Source organism: Malania oleifera, chromosome 7 (genome assembly GCF_029873635.1).
Source record: "Malania oleifera isolate guangnan ecotype guangnan chromosome 7, ASM2987363v1, whole genome shotgun sequence".
Taxonomy (NCBI): domain Eukaryota; kingdom Viridiplantae; phylum Streptophyta; class Magnoliopsida; order Santalales; family Ximeniaceae; genus Malania; species Malania oleifera.
This window is the reverse complement of record NC_080423.1, coordinates 85,484,400-85,498,576: the sequence shown is the minus strand read 5'-3', so window position 1 is coordinate 85,498,576 and position 14,177 is coordinate 85,484,400. Positions and strand designations below refer to the sequence as shown.

The 14,177-nt window shown below is 42.0% G+C and overlaps 1 protein-coding gene across 5 annotated transcripts in view; it reads right to left on the bottom strand.

Annotated features, from left to right (window-relative positions):
• LOC131159852 (mannose-1-phosphate guanylyltransferase 1-like) overlaps nt 1–14,177 on the bottom strand; it is a 36,219-nt gene that overhangs the window by 13,496 nt on the left and 8,546 nt on the right. Inside the window, exon 1 of one of the 5 annotated variants that reach the window (XM_058115042.1) lies at nt 2,695–2,766. The exons of the other annotated variants lie outside the window; for them this stretch is intronic. The gene's annotated coding sequence lies outside the window, so the exon portion shown is untranslated. Of the gene's footprint in view, nt 1–2,694; nt 2,767–14,177 lie in introns of those variants that run through there. 5 annotated transcript variants of the gene reach the window in all.

Genomic DNA, 14,177 nt, shown 5'->3' with positions numbered 1-14,177 from the left:
GGAAAACCCTGTTCATCAGATTCATAAACACCGCCGGAGCATTTGTCAACCCAAAAGGCATGACTAAGAACTCATAGTGGCCATATCTGGTTCGGAAAGCAGTCTTCGCTACATCCTCCGCTCTAACCCTCACCTCATGATATCCTGACCGCAAGTCAATCTTCGAAAAGACCTGTGTCCCCTACAACTGGTCAAAAAGATCATCTATACAAGGTAAAGGATAGCGATTTTTCGCAGTTACCTTGTTAATCTCACGATAATCAATGCACATCCGCATCGACTCGTCCTTCTTCTTCACAAACAGTATTGGAGCTCCCCAGGGCGAAACACTAGGTCGAATAAATCCCCTGTCCAGTAATTCCTGTAACTGCTCCTTTAACTCTCGAAGTTCTGCTGGAGCCATCCGGTACGGAGCTTTAGAGATCGGTGCCTTATCGGGCAGCAACTCTATCACAAACTTCACCTCACGATCCGAAGGTAAACCGGGTAAATCATCTAGAAACACCTCCGAGAATTCGCTAACTACCCGAATGTCCTCGAGTCTCAACTCATCCCGCAGCAATTCCTTCATACAAGTTAGGTACCCTTGACATCCGTCTAAGAGTAGCCTCCTCGCCTGTAGTGCCAATAAAATCTGTGGCGCTGGACGCACACACGATCCCACGAATTCGTACCCTTGCTCCCCAGGAGGTCTGAAAACTACCACCTTCCTACAAAAGTCGATCACAGCATAACTGGAGAACAACCAATCCATCCCTAGAATGACATCGAACCCCGACATGTCATATATTACAAGATTCACCGGTAGAAACTTCTCCTGAATTTCCACTGGGCAGTCTACCAACATCTTCCTACAAAAAGATACACTCCCAGATGGCGTAGTAACAGATAACACCTCATTCATGTCTCGGGTCTCAACCCCACACCGTCCCACAAAATTTACAGATACAAAAGAATGGGTTGCACCCGAATCAAACAGAACAGAAGCTTTACAAAAAAGCAATAATAAGGTACCTTTCACCACATTACCTGCATGCTCAGCGTTCGCTGGAGTAAAAGAGTATACTCTGGCCGGAACTGTATTCGCCTGAACGGTTCCCCGAGGTATCTGATTGCTCCCTCGGTCCCCACTGAATGCAGGCACATCTCGCCTTGGTGCATGACAATCACGAGCCATGTGACTAGGTCGACCACAGTTGTAGCAGTTACCATCAAAAGGCCGACACTCACCCTCGTGCTGTATGTGGCATTTGGTACAACGACCACTGGTCTAACTCCCCTGAGAATCCTGACGCTTGGTATTCTGACGGTAGCCCGAGCCTTTGTTCCTTTGCTTCCACGATCCCTGAGAGATCCTGTCTGAGAACCAGAAGGTACAGTCCTCTTCCTCGATTCCCAATCCACCTCGTCCTCTCGGATACCGGTCTCAATCACCGTAGCCTTATCCACCAACACCGAGAACTCGCGGATTTGAAGCATACCCACCAGTCTGCGGATATCCTTCTTCAAACCCTTTTCGAACCTCCGAGTCTTCTCATACTCGCTCGAAATCATACATAGTGCAAAGCGGGACAGCTCTATGTACCGAGCTACATACCCCTGCACCGTCATACTCCCCTGAGTCAACGCAGAAAACTCATCTGCCTTCGTATCATGTACAGAAGCCGAAAAGTATCTGTCGAAGAATACTTTCTTGAAACGGCTCCATGTCATCTCCTTAGGATCTGCTCTCTGCTTCTCTAGCCGATTCACTGCAGTCCACCATCGACCCACCTCCCCAGATAGCTGGAAGGTGGCATAAAGGACTCGCTGCCTATCCGTGCAGTGCAGGACCTCTAAGATCCTCTCAGTCTTCTCCACCCAATTCTCTGCTATCGTGGGGTCAGGTCCCCCAGAGAACGTCGGAGGATGCATGCGTGTGAACCTCTTAATGGTCCGCAGCAACTGGAGAGTGCTCGCGTCTCCTCACACTCCGCCCGATCTCCCGTAATACCTGCCTCGTCAAACCTCGAGGCACAGAAGGAGATTCATCACTCGTAGTCTCCTCGGAGCCACTTCCCAAGTTATTATCTTTGGGCTCCATTCTGCAGCACAATAGGAATCTATCAGTATCCCTACAACACAAACAGTTAACACAATGATCTACACTAATCGTGTTAACTACTTCCTGCCAGGTCTAGGTCTGTCCTATCACACCGACACGAAAGTCATCAATGATCTGCAATGACCTTACTGGAATCGTCATCCCAGGAAAAACAAAGAATACCGTCGACAAATCCCGGTCTAGCAACGAACAACCCTCAACCAACTCTACCCATATCCACATCCTATACTCTGGTATGTACTCATAACTAAGCCTAACCAAGTCTACAAGATCTACTAACTTGGTTAGCTCTGATACAAAGCTGTCACGCCCCGAACCCTGAAATGGGACCCAAGGGTGAAAATGTAACTAACATGTCCCTGTATCATACGATATAGTACAAAGGATGAGGGTCTGACCCCGTGGGGTTCCCAGACACCTTAAACACATCCAAACACAATCATATACGCAGCGAAAAAACCATACATACATATGCAATACCATACCAGAGTCTATACAAGAGCAGACACAATGCTCTATCAAAATGTACAAACGGGTGCCCAACACATCCCAAAATGGCAACCCACCAAAATTACAGTCTTAGCACTTACCTAGCTCTAAACGCGATACACCAGACACTACGCTCCCTACACCAGGACGCTAGTTCCGGTTACCCGAAGGACCTGTAAAAATGTAAGTACCGCAGGGATGAGACACCTCTCAGTAAGGAAGAACACATGTTATATCAGTGTGTGGCATTTGAGTGTTATCATGATGCAACATACACGCAGTTGAATGCAATCCGGTACTAATTTACACAGTGCATACACGCACACACAACACATGATCAGCAATCCTGGTGTTGTCACACCCTTCGGCCCAAAGCCGATCTTCGACAATCCGGAGTTAGCCCGGTCAACCCGCGAAGCACGGCGCCACCAGCACATGGCTAGTCCCCGACTCCCATGACATCGTACCAACGCTAACTAGTGGATCCACACCCTCCAGCCTGATCTACCGGTATAGGCTCACACCCTTGGATATAGAGCCGGACACTCTTGCCTACGTGGCAGGCGATAAACACACGCCCTCGGATATAGGGCCAGACACTCAGTACGTGGAACAATTTCGGAGCCCAGTTCCTACTAGCATTTCAACATATCACACACACATGCATGCTCATATAACCAAACAAACCACATCCATTTGGTAATCTAAATCATGGTTTCTCAAACAAATACAGTTTAAACGAGTCAAGGCACGGTCATCCCAATATCACAGTATAAATCACACATATACTCGATTTTCAACAAAACCCGAGATTCAGCCTGTCGCCTCCTTTTTCCCAAAACTGTAATAATAAAACTCATAATTTTCCCCGTTAGATCCCCCCCAAACTAGTAGCCAAAACACACAGAGGACCGTAGACCACAGTTCCACCGAGTCCGATTTCAAAAATAACCAATGTAAACATAGTTCCCCTTACTTTTTCCTCGAAAAGCAAATCCCGAACTCTAAGGACCCTAAACAGCAAACCGAGTTCCAAAACCTACAAATCACAGTACAGAATATACTCACAAGACTGATACCTACAAAACTACCAGATCAGAATTGAAAACCGAGCCTTCCCTCGATTCGTCAAAACCCGAAAATCTCCGAAACAAGATTCCGATCCGTAGAAACTATAGAGAATCCTTCCACGATCCTCATGGTAACTTCAGATTTCCGATTCCATGAATGATCGGTGAATAAATCTAGAGAGAGAGAGAGTAAAGAAAGGTTTAGAGTGAGAGAGAAATAGAGAAATCTAAGTTACTTGGTGAAGAAATGAAAATTTCCTTTTATAGCCCTTTGACCCGGCCCAATTTGGTCAACGAAATAGTGTTCTCGTCAACGAATCTTTCATTGACTTTGTCGACGAATCGGTGGCCTCATCAACGAATTTGAGATCACCGGTTCTTTTCCGAGACTCCTTGGCTTCTCCTCGTCGACGAGTCTCTGAATTTCGTCGATGAGAAGAACACAGGCTTCGTCAACGAAATTCGGCTTCGTCGACGAATCTTGCACTTTTGCCAAAATGTCCCTCTTTAGAATTAAACCCATTTATCACGGTTCGGGTTCTTACAGTAATGATACTAAATCTCAATGTGTTTGGTTCTTGCATGGAATATCAAGTTCTTACTGATAGCTATGCAACTTTGATTGTCACAGTGAATCAGAGTTGCAGCATTTATCGTTATCCCAATATCAGTAAGAAGTCTTCTTATCCAGACAATTTCACATGAGGTGAGACAAGCTGACTTGTACTTGACTTCTGTGGATGATAGCGACACTGTTGGCTGCTTCTTGCTTGTCCGTGAGATAATTCCATTCCCAAAGAGAAAACAATATCCAGAAACTGACTTTCTGGAATCAGTATCTCCTACCCAATCAGAGTCACAATATCCAATTAGGGAGTTCCCTGATGTATAAGAGATGCCAAAATGAGGAGTCCCTTTTATATACTTAAGGACCCTCATTCCAGCCTTCCAGTGAATTTCTCGTGGATTATTTGCAAATCTACTCAAAATACCAATTGTAAAACTGATATCAGGCCTTGTGTTGCATAGGTACACCAAACTCCCAATTAGACTTCTGTACCTCTTTGTATCAACAAGTGGAGAGGGATCTTCAATGGAGAGCTTAATGTTTACTTCCATTGGAGTAACCACTGGAGTGCACTCTGCCATCCTAAATGTCTTCAATAACTCTTTAGCATATCGTTGCTGAGAAATAAAGATTTCTCCTAGATGCTGTCACACTTCAATGCCTAAGAAGAAGTGGAGTAGCCCCAAGTCTGTCATCTCGAATTCTGAGCATAGGCCTTCACGGATGTTGTTGATCTTCTCCTTGTGGTCACCTATAAGCACAAGATCATCTACATATAGTACAATTATTACATACATCTCATTCTCCTTTAGTACATATAAATTTGCATCAGAGGTACTTCTACAAAATCCATAATTGGTGAAGAAAGAATCAATCCTTCGGTACCAAGCTTTGGGGGCTTGTTTGAGCTCATACAAGGCTTTCTTCAACCTACACACATTTTGTTGTCTGAATTTGGTAATTCAAATCCAGGTGGTTGCATCACATAAACCTCCTCTTTAAAAAGACCATTAAGGAATGCAGACTTCACGTCCATTTGAAATAGCACCTAGCTTCTATGTGCAGTAGTAGCCAAAACCAGACGGATTGTTTCTATGCGAGCTATTGATACAAAGGTTTCAGTAACATCAAAACCTTCCACCTGAGAAAACCCTTGTGCAACAAGGCGTGCTTTGTACTTCTCTAAAGTACCATTAGCTTTATATTTTACCTTCCATATCCACTTCGTGCCGATTACCTTCCTATGAGGGAGACGATCCACAATCTCCCAAGTATTATTTTTTATGATACTTTCATATTCAACTTCCATAGCCGTTCTCCACTTCGGATCAACCAACGCTTCATCTAGGCTACTTGGTTCCTTAATTGTACAGATTATATCAGTCATTAAGGCCATATTTACCAAGTGTTTTGCTGATCGTTGTTGTTCCTCTATTCTCTTTGACCTTCGAGGTTCATCAAGTTGTGAATTTTGATTCACAGGTTCTGAATTGCCTTCGTTAAAGAGCTGTTATACCCACCTCGGATGTGGCTTCTGAATAGGTGCTACTAGTACAACAGGCTGGTTTTGAATTTCTTCATCATTCACCTCAATCTGCTGCTCAGAGTGAGGCACATGGTGGGTTACTTAATCGGTTGATGAAAAAGTGGGCTCACACTAAGTGTGGTCCTTTATCAAATACAACATCTCAGCTTGTGACGATCTTCTTTGCCTCTACATCATACAGACGATATGCATTCGATTATGTATTGTATCCCAAGAAGATGCACTTGCAACTCTTGTCATCTAACTTCCTTCAACTGTCATTTGGAACATGCACAAAACATCTGCAACCAAATCTTCTAAGATGAGAAACAGAGGGTTTATTACCAGAGTAAGCCTCGTGAGGTGTTTTGTTCCCCAAAGCTTTAGTGAAGCATCAATTGAGGATATACACAGTTGTATTAACAGCTTCTTCCCAAAACAATTTTGAAAGGTCTTGTGCCTTCATCATTGCTCTAGCCATCTCCATCACAATGCGATTTTGCTGTTCCACAACACCATTCTGTTGTGGAGTTTTTGCCGACAATTGGCGCTTGATGCCAAATGCACTACAATAATTGTTGAACTCCCTAATGTGAACTCACCTCCTCGATCTATTCGAAGTTTCTTTAACTGCAAATTTGTCTCATTTTCAACAACTTTATACCACACTTTAAATTTTACAAAAACCTCAGCCTTATCACAAAGAAAGTACACCCACATCTTTCTACTATAATCGTCGACTAACAGCATAAAATAGAAAGATCCTCCTAGTGCAGGAGTAGTCATTTCCCAAAGATCTGCATGTACCAACTCTAGAGGAAGCTTTGATTTGTTGTTGCTCTCTTGTGGAAATGACATACGATGTTGCTTGCCCAGCATGCAAGCTTCACTAGGCTCTGCAGTATCAACAACTACAGACAGATCAACCACCATTTCCTTTCTCTGCATCTCCTTCAAAACTGCATAGGAGATGTGTCCAAACCTTTCATGCCAAAGTCTGCTTGTTGTATCTCTAGTTGTTGTAGCAAGTGCCACAAACTCATATAGGTTATTCTTTCGAATACCTTCGCCCACAATGCTGCCATTGCTATCAATGATCTCAGCTGTTATTTTCATAAATCGAACTTCATAGTCACGAGCAATGATAGCAGCTACAGATAGGTTCATGTAGAGGCTTAAGGGAACCATAATAATCCTTTTTGCTGGTCATGTGTCGGGAAGCTCCATTGTCAAGTACCCATGAGCAATCTCCTGGTACTGTTTGAGCAGTTGAGCACATTTCTTCTATAACCATGAAAAGATCTAATTCTGGTTCAACACAATTTGCTACCTGTCTAACATTCCACGTAGGCTTCAACGTGCCGTTCTTTTTATCGTGGATACGTTTTTTGCAATCCTTGATTGTATGCCCCTATTTGCTGCAGTAGTAGCACGTACCAGAAAATCTCTTCTTGTTCTTTCCCTTCTTCTTTCCAACATTATTGTCCTTGCCTTTGATTTGCACAGTGAAAACACTACTGCTTTCATTTTCTCTGGTTCTCAGCCTCATCTCCTCCTCTAGCAGTAAAGCACAAAATTCCTCAAAGGTTAGTGCAGGAGTTCTAATCTGCGTGTTAAGAGCAGTTACCAGTCTGTCCTATTTTGATGGCAGCACTCGAATACATCTTCGAGCTAACTCCTCACTGGTCTTTGCTATGCCCACTGCCGCCATTTGATCACACAAATTTTTTATTCTGATGATGAATACTTCTGCCAATTCTCCGTCATGTACCTTTTCTACAGCAAGTTGATTCTCCAAGTTCTGAATGCGTGTCTAGTTCCTTGTTTCATATTGATTCTTCAAACCATTCCAAGCATTTACAGTCTTGGACGTATGCTAGATCAACATAAGTACAGAATCGGATACACTTGTGACAATAGCACAAAGTGCATCTACATTCCACCTTTTACATGCTTTGACGAGGGCAGCATTTGGAGGGATGAAAACCTTAGGGTTGGTGGGCTCAGGCGTGCCAATCGGTTATGGATCCATACCTTAAGCTATATCAAGTAGTTCATATGAATCCAGAATAGTACTCATCTTGAACTTCCACAAAGTGTAGTTCGTGCCGTCTAGCTTTCCTTCTGTGAATGCTGGTGGACTTATCCGAAGTGCTGGTGGAGATGCAGTAGCGGAAGATGAAGTTCCTGCCATTGCAACGTCTCAACAATTATAGTTGTTTCTTCTTAGTAGCCTTTAGCTCTGATACCATGTAGAATAACAACACCAAGATCTATTTTGAAGAAATGATTGAAGAGATAACACAGTTTTATTACAACAATCGGATTACAACAATTTGTCCAACCATGCACTCACTAAATAAGTTTCAATGGCGAAAGGACAACAAATAGAAAAACAAAAGAGGACACAATCTTGCATTCGAGATGTGTGTAGTGCTCCAGTGGGGGGATCTTATTTATAAACTCTGGTCCATGGAAGAAGCACATGGGTGGCTCACCTACTATGGTAGGTGGTGGTAGCTCACCTACCATGGCCGACTTTGACATTAGTGGTCGACTTTGACATTAGTAGCTGTATTTGACATTAGTGGCCGTCTTTGACATACCGTGCCCACTGTTCACACTGGATAGGCCATACCGTCTCAAGGCCAAAGCCCTCGGACCCCCGTGTCTTGGAGGGAAACATCTTTTGTCTTCGTAGTACCATTGTGGTCTACCGCTTTGATCTCATCTGAACCATACGTCAGGTAAGTGTGCCAATTAACTCATGGGAGGTGGGCATTGCACACATATACACCAAAAATGAGCAGGTCAGCAAGAGCTTCCTCAAGCAACTCAAACCCTAGCACTCACGACCCCATCCTCCTAGCCTTCAAACCACTCTACCAGCCTCTCAGCCTTTTTCATCCTGTTTGCCGGTCATCTCAGATTCTCAACCTTCATCGATGATGATCTGGGCTTAATCTGTCAAAGAGTCAAAGACTTGAAGACTCTTCTCTCTCGAAGGCTCGAAGGTTCTTCTCTCAACGTGACTCCCTCCCTCTTCCTTCCCTCCCTCTTCTCCATCTCCTTACCTGAGATTTTTACTAGTTCACAGGATATTATTGAACTATTGAAGTGCCTAAGCATAAAATTTATGTTTTAGTGTTTTAATGGCTAAAAATACAAAATTAAATTTAATGATTCAGTGTTTTAAAAGTCAAAACATAAAAGGGGGCTACTAGTTTTGTTAGGTGGGTAGAAGCAGGAACCATATCACCACAGTAGTCAAAGGCGCAAGGCGCACTGAGGCGCAAAGGGTAGCCAGAGCCTAGGCGTGAGGCACGAGGCGAAGGTACACGGCACATGGAGGTGAGGCGCACATTTATTAAAATTTCCTGTAAAATACTCTACATAACAGATTCTTGATTGTAAATACGTTAGTACAAAAAATTGAATACTACTATTAACATAAATTTTCAATAAAATGCGATGTTCATGACATAAGTTCCACAAAATAGAAGCTGCAATAAGCAGAAGGGAAATTAAAAATAAACATAAAAAAACACAGCAAAAGCAGCAGCAGCGCAGCTCTGACTGAAATGCCGGAAATTCCAGATCCAGAAGCAGAAATGCAGGGAAAAAGAAACGCTTTCAGGAAAAGAAAAAAACAGCTCATTTTACTGCAAAAAAGGGGGAAAATTGGAACATTAATGAGGTGGCACAGAGCAGCAGAGCAATTCAGAAAAAGAAGAAGAAAACTGAGCAGCAGCAGAGCACAGCAGGCCAGAAGAAGAAGAAGAAAAGAAGACAGAAGCCTGAGAGCAGCTGAGCATATATGCCAGGGAAAAGTGGCAGCAATTACATAAAAACAGCAAAAAATATAGGAAAAAGAAAGAAAACACAAATGGTTGAGATTAAAAAAGAAGGAAAAAAACAAAATATAATGTGAACATGTGTGAGGCACACCTCACTGTGCCTTTCATAGATCGCCTCACCTCGACCGGTGTCAGGTGCAAGCCTCATCACCTCAGTGCACCTTGCACCTAGACGCGCCTTTGACTGCTATGCATATAACATGGCTCTGCTTTTGCAACTTGACACCCCACCCTGTCCCAGGAAAAAATGCATAGTGATGGGATTCTTATTGTGTTTGTTAGATTTTTACTTGGACAAATATTTTTGTATTTTGCCTGGAAGCCTTGGACAATTTTTTTGGTTGTTGATGAATGACGAATGTTTCTTGACTTTTCTACAATGTGTGTTGTTAATGATTATGCAATTCATAATTGAGCATGAATGATACCTATTACCTCAATATTTTTCATTTAGAACGAAAAACATGCCTAAATATATATTTTTTATAGTAATTAACTAACATATCCCAGCCATGTCGTATCCTTGTTTTTACAATATTACTGTATCACTAGGTTGGTATCATGCCAAATCCATGTCCCGTGTCAGTATCGGTGCTTCCTAGGTAGTAGATCACTCTGTATTCTATCACCAAATAGGATTTTGTTGATTTGTGTACATAGATCATATTGCGTTTACTAGTAATGATAATCAAGCTATCTGAATTCTAAAGTAGTTTCTCTAGACAAAGTTTCAAATTAAAGATTTGGGTTTGCTAAAATGTTTAGTTGTAAAAGTATCCAGATCTCATATGGAGATCGCCTCGTCACAGGAAGTCTGTTCTAGGTCTTGTAGATGAGGAAGAGCTATTGGAATCCAAACTTGTTGATGCGCCTATAGACCTTACCATCAAATTATTACCAAAAGAGGGTGAGTTTTTAAATGACTCAAGATGATGCTGGAGACTTGTTGGGAAGTTAAACTACGTCATAGTCACCCGACCAAACATCTTTCGCAACAAGGAAGTGAGCCAATTCCTTGATTCTCCCTGAGCAAACCATTGGGATGCTGTCATCTGTATCTTGTGATACCTTAAAGGTGCATCAGAAGAGGCCTCTTGTATCACGATCCAGGTCACACTTGTGTTTCAAGGTTTTATAGATGCAAATTATGTTGGGTCACACTCAAGAGTCAAGATCCAGAACTGGATAATGCGTGTTGGTGGTAACCAAGTATCCTGAAACATAGTTGTCAAATTGAGTTTCAAATTGTGACTTGAAATTCCAATTTTAGGAATTGAGGATCGAATCGAATTGTAAGATTCAGTATAAATTTCCAATATCAATTCTGAATGACATGTGTATATTGATGTACAAACAAACAGCAAAATAGTACAACATATTTACATTTTGGCAATAAAAAAAAAAATCATATTGCATGTGTATGCTTTCCCTAAACAAAGGAAAAGTATGGGAATGACTCAAGAAATATTAATTAAAAAAATAAAAATTATGCTATTTAAGGTAAAGAACTTTTGGTGTTTATCAGCAATTTAAAAAATATATATATATATATATATTTTTTTTTTTTCATGCACATTCTTTCTTGAATTAAAAAGAAAAAAATAATTAACTTCAAAAAATGATAATAATTGAACAAAATATTAAAAAAAAAAAACAACTTTGAGGTGAGGTTATTTCATTTTTGTGTGTGTGTGTGTGTGTGTGTGTGCGTGTGCTTTTTTTTTTTTGTGAGAGAAGGGGAGGGGGGGGAGTAAGTGAAAGCACATCAATTGAACAAGACGAATGAATGAGTTTTTGGTTCTTCAAAGAAAGGACGGCAGAAATTAACTAAGCTCAAGTGCTTCATTAATTATGATGGGAAGAGTATGAAAAGGGGTTTTCTTAGTTTTTAGTCCCTTTCTTCTTCTTTTTCTTTTTAATTTTTTTTTTTTTTTTTAAATAAAATTTTATTAAGGACCAAAACAAAGTATACTAAATGAAGACAAGCTGTCCTCTAATAACAAGGAGCAAAAACCAAAAAGATTACAATAGAGCTGCCTTCCAATCCCTTTGAACATTGGGCAGTGACAAACCCCAAAAAAAATCCAAGCAACCCAAAAGTAAGCCAAGAACACCACTCTATCCCAAAACAAACAAGGAAAAGTTATATGACCCTCAAATGTTCTCACATTCTTCTCAATCCAAAGAGTCCATAAGTTAGCAAAGACTACACCAGTCCATAACACACAGCCCTTTCTACTTGAGCCAAAAACTGAATTTCTCACAAGTAAGAGATCTCCCACATTCCAAAGTGCCATCCAAGCTTCACTAAAGCAAGAGAAGAGAGCATCCTAAAGTTGGGCTGCCAAGTGCCAACTAACAATGGGTGTGCTCATTTAATCAAACTTGCGCACATCAAGCACATGTCAAGACTAAGAAACATGTAGGGCCTTCTTTTCTGTAACAAATCATGCATATCAGTCCTGCTCAGAGTCACAATCTAGATGGTGGTCATAATCTTCAGAAGAACCTCATCCTTCCAAATGATGTGGCCTTAAGGGAAAAAAATAGGATGACTGGATTTTAAGAGATGTAAAAAAAAAGGATTTCGAAGAAAACAAACCTGCAGATTCACTCTCCTAAACCCTACCCTCTCATCATCCATGCTAGAAGGAGCAAAGTGATCCAACAAAATAAGCAAGGAGGTAAGCTTGTCCATGTATCAGAAATGGTACTCCACAAAAGAAAGCCCATCTTAGAAGAAAAGAGCGAAGTAGTAGGTACATTGAGGAGACTAGAAACCTTTAACAAAGCACTATCAGCTCCAAAGAGTCCTTACCCACCCAACTATCCTTTACAAAAATGAACCATATTACCATTACCCAGTTTGAAGCAAGTGAGAGGAAAGACACACCATCTGGGAAACAAAATTCCAATGGCTCGCATGAGAAATAATGTCACTTCCTATAGTCACCCACCCTATTTCGATGGAGCCCAAATTAACTTTCAACCACCTTGTGCCATAGGGAGGGGAACCCCCACAACCATTTACCAATTATGGAGACGTTGCCAAGCCCCATGTCACGGCCTCACATCGGATATGTACTAGGGAGATCATGGACTTATAAGGATGGTTTGGACTCCAACCATGTGAGGCACAGTTTATAGAACAAACCCATGAAATCAGTGGGCCAAAGCAGACAATACCTCACCGAAATTGGGCCCAAGACCGTTACATTTAGTATTAGAGCCACCCTAAGGGTACTATCATGTGAGAGGATCCAACCTGGGGATACTATCATGTAAGCGGATCCTACACAGAGGTGTAAGCCACTCTGACAAGGACGTTAGAGATCAGATGGGAGAACCTATCACAGTCCCCCATTAGATGCATGCTAGGGAGATTACGCTAACGAGGACATCAGAGATCAGACGGGAAAGCCTATCACAGTCCCACATCGGATGTGTATTAGGGAGGTCTTGGGCTTATAAGGATAGTTTGAGCACCAACCATGTTGAGGTGGCTTTTATAGGACAAACCGTGAGGCCGGTATGCCAATGCGGACAATACATCATCGGAGTTGGGCCCAAGAACATAACACCCCAACACCCCTTTTGATTTTGGCCCTTCTAACAACCTCCAAGATGGTCTCCCTTACTATCCCCAAAGCCTGAATAAAGGAAGTCACAAATTAGCCTCTCTAGAGTCTTGGCTACATTCCTAGGTACTCTAAAAAGAGAAAGGAAGTAAATAGGGATGCTGGAAAATGGGGCACTAATGAGTCTAACGCAACCCCCATGGGACAAATATGCCCTCTTCCAATCATCTAGTCTCCTAATCACCCTCTCGATCACCTGGTTCTAAAAGTCTTAAGAAGTTTGGATTGCCCCTAAGAGGGAGACCAAGATTAGAAAGCAGCCACCCATGGGAAGACAACCTGCTTGAGTTTTAACTCTCTAATTACCTACCGCCCAAGTTGATACAAACCATCCTACTCCTAGACAAGTTACTCCTTAAACCTCGATCTTTTTGAAGTTTTTCACAAGATAATGACCCTTAAGACTTTTGCTACATTGTTCTTAAGAAACAACATAGTATCATGAGCAAATTCAAGGTGAGACTTCCTTCATCCCAATGCAAAGACCTCTTATCACCCCCAAGCCCTAAGCATGCATGATTCTACACAAGGTATCCACCATCACTACCCTCTATTTCTAGAGTTTAATTTGATGCAAAGGCCCCACACCTTTTTGTTTTGAGAACATGTTGTTGATACATCCCTCCCGTCGAGTGCATTTAAAACCGTGGGGAGGTGGGGAAAGTGTCAAGTTCAAGGGTGGGAAGAATTTAAATTAATGAAAAAATTGAAACATGCCAAACTAAAGTTAAGACAATGGAATAGAGAGATCTTTGGGAATATTAAAGGGACCAAAAGCAACATTTTCTTTGAAATTGTTGGGTTGGATAAGCGGAAAGATTTAGGGAGGACAAAAGTTGGCGCCAAGAAATAAGAGTGAAGTGGGACAGGAAGGGGGGTCGCAATTCCAATTTTCTTTACATAGGGTGGCTAATAGGAGGAGGGAA